Source organism: Colossoma macropomum, unplaced genomic scaffold, assembly GCF_904425465.1.
Source record: "Colossoma macropomum unplaced genomic scaffold, Colossoma_macropomum, whole genome shotgun sequence".
In the NCBI taxonomy this organism is placed as follows: Eukaryota; Metazoa; Chordata; class Actinopteri; order Characiformes; family Serrasalmidae; genus Colossoma; species Colossoma macropomum.
The window spans coordinates 14,178,399-14,184,787 of NW_023494790.1; the positions used below are offsets into that span (position 1 = coordinate 14,178,399).

The 6,389-nt window shown below is 35.9% G+C and overlaps 1 long non-coding RNA gene across 1 annotated transcript; it reads left to right on the plus strand.

Annotated features, from left to right (window-relative positions):
* The first annotated feature begins 1,051 nt into the window (after nt 1-1,051).
* On the plus strand, nt 1,052-4,417 carry LOC118808821. The gene is made up of 3 exons (XR_005007310.1): nt 1,052-1,195; nt 2,213-2,298; nt 3,696-4,417. It is a non-coding gene; the product is annotated as an uncharacterized LOC118808821 (long non-coding RNA).
* Nucleotides 4,418-6,389: the final 1,972 nt, after the last annotated feature.

Consider the following 6,389-nt stretch of genomic DNA (forward strand, 5'->3'; position numbering starts at 1 on the left):
CGTTAGCTGTTATTGATGGAAAAACTGCAAGGCTTGCAAATTAAAAGCTAGCCCAGTAAACAAAGAACGTCTGTGGACGTCCAAAATGTGTTTAAAATAGTCGGTCAGTCGGGGACATGTTATGAACGTCAATAGACGTCCAAAATCCGTTTCAAAAAGTCAGTCCATTGCTGACCTGTTAAGAACGTCCATAGACGTCCAAAATCCGTTTCAAAAAGTCAGTCCATTGGTGACCTGTTAATAACGTCAATAGACGTCCAAAATCCGTTTCAATAAGTCAGTCCATTGGTGATTTGTTAATAACGTCAATGGACGTTTCACTATAACCCAAAAATAATGATAACGATCATGATAATAACAATACCAGTACCACTGCTTCTAGCCTACTGCTACTACTACAACAACAACAACTACTACTACTACTACTACTACTAATAATAATAATAATAATAATAATAATAATAATAGTAAGAAGAAGAAGAAACAACAAAAAGAAAGCTGTATTCCAGTCCAGAGATATTATGTTATGTTTCTTTTCTCAAAGATACCAAATGTTAAATATAGACTGGCTTACTGTTATGTTAGATGTTGAATGCTGAAGCTTGATAATATTTCACTTGTCTTTATGGTGTAAAGAACATGCCATATGACATCACATGGAGTGTGTTTGTCATTATTTAACATGGTGCCATCAGCTTTTCTATATTTTCTGGACTTTTTTCAAATTTAAATGCAAGTGCTAAATGGTGTTTGTAATTGCATATCTCATAGCAGTGTGCATTATTTAAGACACAATTCAAATTTGAATGCAAACATATTTGCGTTTTAATTTATTGTATTGTATAATAGCTGGAAACCTTTAATATAGAAAAGCAGCGTTTTTGACCATTCATTTTCATTATCTTAATATGGTCTGACTCTGACATAAAAAATGCCCATTTTATTGTATTTCGTCATCATGGCCCTTCAGCTCTGCCAAAATGAATATTTGCAATCCTGTTTGCAACTGCATTTCCACTGTCAGCAAGGCAGTCCTGTCATTTAAGCGCTGTGGGTCTGTTGGATGTATCAAGTGGGTTAAAGAAGATTTCCATCTGAACGGACACCGATCACTGCCCCTTTGGAAGGTCCTCGTCTGAGAAAGTCTTCAGCGAGCCGTCCACAGCGCACAGCGCTACTGTCCACATTGGTCCAGGTGAGTAAACGTTAGCTGGCCGTTTTAGGTAGACCTTTTGCCATATACGAGTCACTAAGCTTACAAAGAATTTTTTAAATATGATCTAGTATTATCGTTTGTTTATCAATAGAGGGTACATGTTAGCCAGCTAGCTAGCTAGTTAGTATTTGATACAGCTGCTGAAGCTGTCTTGCTAAGGTTAGCTAGTGCTGAACAGTCGTGCTAACTACGGGAAACATAGCGGTTGGTTGGGCACGTCATTAACGCAGATTTAAAGATTTGTCTGTATTGGCTGAATATAGCGAATTAAAACCTTATTAACGAAGGTAACGGCCATTTTATTTCCCTTAATTCAGTGTGATTGATGGTAAAGGTCCTGATAAAAGCTAAGCTCGCTAGCTAACGCTATTGATTCATCACGGCAACACGCGTTTTCTGACATTAGCTGTTTCTGTTGCCCGTATAAGTATTTGCTAATAACTTGTTAGAAACACCACATAATCAATCTAGTAAAACGCTAACGTGAATAGTAGCTGTATAGTGTGTATGTGGCACTCCATATAGTGTCTACGTCGGTGTTCATCTTGGATTTTTGCGCGGGCTCATTTGTAAAAGTTAGCCGTTAGCTATATTGAGCTACATTAGCTGTATTTACCTAAGCTTGTAGTCACATACATGAATAGCTCGAGGCTCATTTTAAAACTGCCAGGAGCATATTTTTACTTTGAAACGAAGTACCACAATTAATGATTATTTTTACCAAATTTGAAAGTAGTTAGCTTATGCAGCTAGGTAATTTGAGTAGCTAACGCTAGCTAGCTAGCTAGTTTATTTTTTTTATACAGCTGCAGAAGCTACAGCTGTGTTTCTAGATGTTGGTGGAGAGTGGAAATGTGGCAGTCATTCTGATGCTTCGTTCATTAGCTTTGGCTACACAAGTTGAAATCATTAGTGAGGTTTTATTAGACAATGAAATGTCCTATCAGAGATCAGTTACTGAATTAACTGTAGCTGACTGTCATCTTTTGCAAACAGATATTTGTTTCAGAAGCTGACTGGATTTGTCTGTGTGCCACAACAACATACTGGCAGTGGTCAAATAATATGCACAAGTTAAAAAAGTAAGTATTATCGCAAACAGAATAGAACATAATGTGTTAACAATTTATGTACCGGTTTCCTGGTTATCAGTTGCCACACTCATTTTATGACTAAAAACCTATTTAAAGGAATGGTTCAGCAAAATATAAAATTTAAATTTACCCCCAATGTAGTCTTTTGGCCAAGACATAATTGGTGTCCAAAGTTTTTGTCTTTAGTTTAGCAATGGAGCTGTGAAGCTAACATTTCTAACAAACACTAGAAGTCAATATACACCTAAATCATTTCATGTCTTCATTAAGGTGGCGCAGACTTTTCAGTGTGGTGTACAACACAGTATGACATACTGTGGGCTATAAAAGTGGACACAGTGTCATCACAGAGTAAGTGCCGTGGGTGACCTCTCTGTCTCAGGAGTAGGATTGCTGAGCTAGAATCGTTTTTTATGGAAATGACAGTCATAATTACTTATCCAACATCAGTCCTGTGCAGCCTTTGTGTTGCCTAAAATGGCCGTACTGGTGAGGTTTTGTTCATTTCTATAGTTCAAAGTAAGTCATTCTGTGTCCTACACTACACTGACAAGTCTGCTGACTCTAATGGAGACCTAGATGAGGTTTGAGAGGGTTGAGAGAAGTTTTAGGGATGTATTTATGGAAAAATATGGGTTAATATTGTCTTCTAGTGTTTGAGCAATGTTACACTTAACACCAATACTAAACTAAAGAAGCAGAATCATTAATTGTAGTCATTTCAGTCAAATTTGATATTGGAATTTGTAAGGCATATAAAAAAGTCAAATAATAATACTGAGCTTTTCTGTGATGCTTCCTATGTTATATAGCTGCATTCTGTACTATTTACTACCCAGTTCGTTCTTTGGGCTGTGCTTTATTCTTTTAACAAATAAACACTGACCAAAATAAGAGAAAGGCTTTTCAGTTCCCAGCAGTCTAGTACAGAGTTTAGAAATCTCATGAGTCTTAGGAGAATATATAAAATTAGAGACAGTATATAAAATTAGACAAGCTCAAGCCCTTTGCATTTAAAAGAACATATCACAACATCACTACTTTGCAGTTGTTTAGAAGCCCACTGAAATAAACATTTAAAAATAACTAAAAAATAGATTTGTAATTATCAGTTGTCTCCTTATTGGCTACATTGCAGACAGGAAAATATTATGTATATTATATGGAAACATATTTCAGATTTGAAAGGTTTAAATATATGTGAATTAAAAGCTGTCAAAGGCCTTGTGGCATTGTGACTATTAATTGATAAGTAAGACTAAATAAGTAATAAGTATGATGTTAGAATGGCTTTCACCTTCCACAGATCTGTCTGTTTTTGTCAAGAGATTTTAATGCTTTGTGTGTGCATTAATTGTAACAGTCTTGTTTGTGTTTTATGTTAGCTGCAGTTCTGAAGTGGAACAACAAAGCCACAGCTCATGAGATGGATTCTGCTGTGGCCGATCACCTCAAGCATGCCCCCTGCAGAGCTTTTAACTTTTTTTTTCTTTTCTTGTTTGACTTCTCAGAAACTAAAATGCAAGATTTTGTCTTGTTAAATAATCACCTTGATTTCCTTTACATTAAAACATTGAAAATCATGTACAATACTGACACAGCTTATGGTTCAAAGGTTTGAAAATTCATTCTGAATTGATGCATAGGATCTTTGTCTTAGTCCTAACGAAGTTCATGGTCCAGTTTTATGTTCCACAAATGAAATTAATAATAACTACACATTTTCAATAAAGTTTCCATTTGACAAAGTTTGTTTTATGTTTACATTGGAATCAAAATTGTTAGTTAACTACAGGAAGTTTTTTTCATGGTAAAAAGGTTCTTCACATTGACAGATAATGCGTTGTATATGGTTCTATATAGAAAAATTAATTCTATATAGCACCAAAAAAGGTTCTTCTATTGTACAGTGTATTAAGCATGAATTGGTTCTATATAGGATTCATGGTAAAGTGTTATCTTTTTTGAGAGTGTACTAGTGGAAATTAATTTTGGATGACTTTTCAATGCCTTTTAATTTATAATTGATAATTTTTTCCAAGGCCTTAGAACACCTTAAAATGACGTTTTTACTGTGACTTTTTTGGTCGTCTTTTCAACAGTTAAGCTTGAACGTCTTTTCAACTTTCATTTTCAACCATAAGAAAACTTAAATTAAACAGCAGTTATGTACGTGATTTCAACGTTAAATCAACAGCCTTAAAATGACGTCTTTAATGTGACTATTTTGGCCGTTTTTTCAACGGCTAAGTTTAGACGTCTTTTCAACTTTCATTTTGAGCCTTAATAAAGCGTAGTTTAAACGGCAGTCAGATACGTGATTTCAACGTTGTTTCAACGGCCAAATGTTTACTGGGAGACACGATGCCCAGGTAAATATTTTCCAAAACATGTTTTAAATCATGGGTTCCCAACCTTTTGCAACTGACTGCCCGCACAAATGACCACAAAAGCTTACACGGTCCACAAGATTTAAGCAATTAGGTTAGACACAGCAGTGTTGCTGGAGCTACTGGAGAGCCACCACCTCGTCAGTGTCACTGCAGGGCTGAGAATGATCCACCACTAAAATAATACCTGCTCTGTGGTGGTCTTGAGGGTTCCTGACTATTAAAGAACAGGACAAAAGGGGGCTATTGAAGTATGCAGAGAAACAGATGGACTGCAGTCTGTAATTATAGAATTACAAAGTGCACCTATATAGTAAATAGAGATAATAAAATAGACAATGAGCATAGATACAAGGAGGTGGTTTCAATGTTATGGTGTAAAAGCATCCTCAAAGAAAACTGTGAAATGGTCATATATTGTTCAGCTGCTGTCAGAACAAAATCTTGTATCTCCAAAATGGAAAACATTCTTAACTTTGAATGGTAATCAAATCAAATGGTAATTATAGAAACTAGATTTTTTTTGAAGTAATTTTGAATTACTATTACTAATTTTGAATTTCTATTGGTCCATTCGTCATAACATTTTGTAAAGGGCAGTTGACATTTTCAATTTCTGTAACATTGTACAAAACAACAAAAATAGAGATACAAGGTTTTGTTCTGACAGTAGAGACATGCTGCCTGATGCCTGAGACATTGTTTTAAGATAGTTTTAAGATAAGATTTTGGCCTAAAACACATATATTTTAAGTACGTTTGTGGTGGAGTGGTACATGCAGGGCATTTTAAGGCAAAATTGTACCCAACGTAAACAGAAGACAAGGACAGATTGACTGGTGGTTTTGGACAGTAAATAAAATGGCTATTGGTGCTGTAGACATCACCACAACTGTAAAGAAATCTGAGTCAGAGAGTTTCTCTACAATAAACCATTTCATATCAAACCACTCTGAATGACTCTGTTTACCTGTCAACCATTGTATTATGTACAAGTATTAAAAATCTGTGAAATTCCCCAAAATGTACCTCTTCTAACTTTTTAATACCCTGGTCATATTGGAAGATTCCATATATGGAAGATTCATATCTTGTAATATTTCATCAAAATGTAATAACTTTTGCCTGCCTTTATAACATCTTCTGATTTTTATCTACATCACCATGCACCAATGGGCAAAGAACAATAACATTAACAATAGTATCATGTTTCACCTTCCTCTCCCACCACCACACCCATCTATCGTTAAGCAAAAACCTTCATCTAGCTCAACGACCCTCCCTTACTGTGCTTTGCTTACACTATTCAGCCATTTCATTTAACACACCTATCTTGTATCTACACTCATTTTATCAGCTCCACTTACTATATAGGTGCACTTTGTAGTTCTACAACTACAGACTGTAGTCCATCTGTTTCTTTCCATATTTTGTTTGCCCCCTTTCACCCTGTTCTTCAATGGTCAGGACCCTACAGGACCACCACAGAGCAGGTATTATTTGGGTGGTGGATCATTCTCAGCCCTGGAGTGACACTGTGGTGGTGGTTTGTTAGTGTGCATTGCACAGGTACGAGTGAGTGCTGCTGGAGTTTTTATACACTGCGCCCACTTACTGTCCACTCTATCAGATACAGCTTCCTTGTTATATACACCACCACCTTGTAGATGTAGTCAGAGACTGCAGCTC